Genomic DNA, 3,021 nt, shown 5'->3' with positions numbered 1-3,021 from the left:
TACTGTACGTTGCACCATTGTGGACGCAGCTGAAGCATGCTGTATGCACGATGTTGTGAACACTGACCGTGGGCACTTAAACTTATTATATAGTCTGTGGAGACCGTTACATTTTTTTTTTTTTTGGGTGTGATAAATGTTTCAAAATTCATGTACCAGCATGACTTTTTTTATTAGTTGCTTTATTTACCTGCGGAAATCACAGCCTCTATCTCCATAGTGGAGAGCCGGGATTTTCGCATAAATAATTGACATGCAGTTATGTGCGGCTGCAGGAGATCCGCAGCATATTCTGTAGCCGCACATACTGCAGCATGGACACAGCATTCCCCATGTCCCCATAGGGTAACATGGGGAGTGTCTGTACTTGCTAAAACATGCAAATTTATCTGGAAAATCCAGATAAACCTGCAGGTTTTCCTTGGTAAAACCTGCAGGTACAAGCTCCCGTGGGCACATAGTCTTAGGCCCCAAAATCAGCACCAAATTTGAAAGAAGAAAAAAAAAAAAAACTTTTTTTTTAAAAAAAGTACTTTTAAGGCCTAAGTCAGACGGCGAGAAAATCGGTGCGAGTGGAGTGCAATAAAACATCGCATTCCACTCGGACTTGTTTTCTCAGCCCCATTCGGACCGAGAAAACAATCGCAGCATGCTGCGATTGTAATGCGAGATTAATTTCTCTCGCACCCATTCAAGTGAATGGGGCGAGAAAGAAAAAAATAAAAAATTGCACTGCACGCGCTGTACACCAGTGTACCGCGCGTGCAGAGCGAGAATAGGAATAGCCGGCTACGGAGGAGAGAGGGAGAGAAATCCCTCCCTCCCCTCCTCCGTGCCAGCCCGCCCCTCCGCAGCGCTGCCCTGCCCCTCCTGAGAGCCGGCCCGCCCCCTGCAGCTGAGGTCCGCTCCACGATCCAGTTGCAGGGATACTAGCATGACTCTGCTCCTGCTGTGCTGCCAGCGTGAGCCGAGTGTCATGCGAGCATCACAGTAGTGCCCCGTGTGGCCCCGGCCTTATATATATATATATATATATATATATATATATATATATATAATCTCTATATATAGTGCGTGTGTGTATTACTGAGGAGAGAGCATTGGTGTACCCAAATTTATGTATGTGCATATGATGTACATGAAATAAGAGGGGGGGGGAAACACACACGTCAAACTTTAATATTTTATTGAACTAAGACAAAAATAAATTTTAGAAAAAATAAAAAACAAAAATAATTTTGCACTTGCAGTTTTCATTCTGTGGAGAGAAAAAAATCAAAATTAAAAAATGTTGTACAGTGCAGTATACTATAAGATGAATTTGTGCATAGATATAAGAGCAGGACATTACTCGTAACATGAAAAGCTCGTTCTTTGGCTCTTCGTCTGGCTCCATACTGGCAGCTGCTGAAATCCATAAATATCAAAAGGTTAATGAATATTTTAGATTGCATCACAACCTCAGGTTCTTTCTGACTTCTACCTCTTTTATGGCTAACTGGCACAGCTAAATCTTCTGGCGGTGTTGATGGCAGTGTAGAACTCTAAAGAAACAAAAAAAAACCAAAAAAAAACCACAATTAAATAATGATGGCCGTTTCTTGCACACCAGTATACAAAGAATATAGTTATCCATTCCAGACTTATTTAAACAGCAGGTATCATTTTGCAGACCCTGAATAAACATTTAAATAAATTAATTCATTTAGACATGTGTAACGCTCATGTAAATGATCTTGTACCCACGTGGAGCAATGTTGCAGTACATATCTTTGATCTCACAGCTAAACTGCATGTTGCTGAACATTGTTCCATTATCCTTTATTGTTAAAAATAAATTTATCGTGTCTTCACAATTGAAATTAAATACTACAGAGAACGCATGTGAATGTTGTGGAGCGTGTGTGTTCCTTTTTTTTTTTTACACGCTTCCATAGAGAATCATTGAAGAGACTCGCGCGAGAAACTCCAAATCACAGTATGCTGCGATTTTTTTTCTCAGTCCGATTTGGAGTGAGAAAAAAATCGCAGATGAGAGCTGAATCATTGAATAACATGTATCCGAGTGCAATGCGAGAATTTCTCGCATTGCATTCGTGCGAGAAAATCGCAAGTGAGAAGCCGGCCTTACACTCTGCAGCTTTCCCTGTAATTTACATTTAGGCCACTAATATCTGAAAATTGCTGTACTTACCATGCCTTCGGTTTGCCTCTGACACTCATCTGTGGAGAAGTGAAGGAGCAAGACAAATTCAGACTTGCCCAACAGAAAGGACCTGCCCTCAGATTGCTCTCCCTCATGATTGGCTGTGCTGACTGCTACTCCGATTTTAGAACACATCCCTTTATAAAAAAATTCTAAAACAAACTTTATTAGCAGCATTGACAAGATATAAGTAGGAGGATTGAAGCACTGCACAGCAACTGTTGCTTAGAAATTCCTCCAACTCCTGAAAGCAGTCCAAGACTTGTTAACACTAGAACTACTGAGGTAGTCATTTTGACTACTTTTCACCATGTATTTCTATATAGGTGTCACGAGTCCAGTAGTTCTAGTGTTAAAGACCTCTTCTGTGCATAGTGGTGTTGCAATGTAAACAATGTAGACATAGTCTGCGTTAGCTTAGCGTCACATTAGCATATGACTTGCATGAGTGCAGTGCGCAAAAATATCGCAGTGCACTCTGCACCATGTAAGACAATACTGCAGCTCAGATGTGCGAGTTTTACCTCAGCCCTAATCAGACTGAGGGAAAAAAGAAAAAAAAAAAAACCACAAAGCTCAGAAAACTGTCATAGTCAAGGTACTCAATGGCAATGCCATTCAAACCTACATTTGTACACATTTGTACATATGTCAGATTTTTTAATCACAGCTGTGTGACCGCTTTATCACTAGAAAAAAAAAATGTTAACAGTAATAAAAACATTTCTATAAACAACAATATTAGTGTCACAGTTCTTCAAGGGCGCTGTTCAATGTTCACCTGGAATTGTACTCTGCCTAGAATAGGTAAAAAA

The 3,021-nt window shown here is 40.5% G+C and overlaps 1 long non-coding RNA gene across 1 annotated transcript; it reads right to left on the bottom strand.

Moving 5' to 3' along the window:
* Positions 1–1,238: 1,238 nt before the first annotated feature.
* LOC142309897 (uncharacterized) lies at positions 1,239–2,257 on the bottom strand. The gene is made up of 4 exons (XR_012754030.1): positions 2,195–2,257; positions 1,484–1,544; positions 1,352–1,407; positions 1,239–1,258 (listed from the first exon to the last, which is right to left on the bottom strand). It is a non-coding gene; the product is annotated as an uncharacterized LOC142309897 (long non-coding RNA).
* Positions 2,258–3,021: the final 764 nt, after the last annotated feature.

Source organism: Anomaloglossus baeobatrachus, chromosome 5 (assembly GCF_048569485.1).
Source record: "Anomaloglossus baeobatrachus isolate aAnoBae1 chromosome 5, aAnoBae1.hap1, whole genome shotgun sequence".
In the NCBI taxonomy this organism is placed as follows: Eukaryota; Metazoa; Chordata; class Amphibia; order Anura; family Aromobatidae; genus Anomaloglossus; species Anomaloglossus baeobatrachus.
Note: the sequence above shows the minus strand (reverse complement) of the source record. Positions and strands in the feature narration are given on the sequence as shown.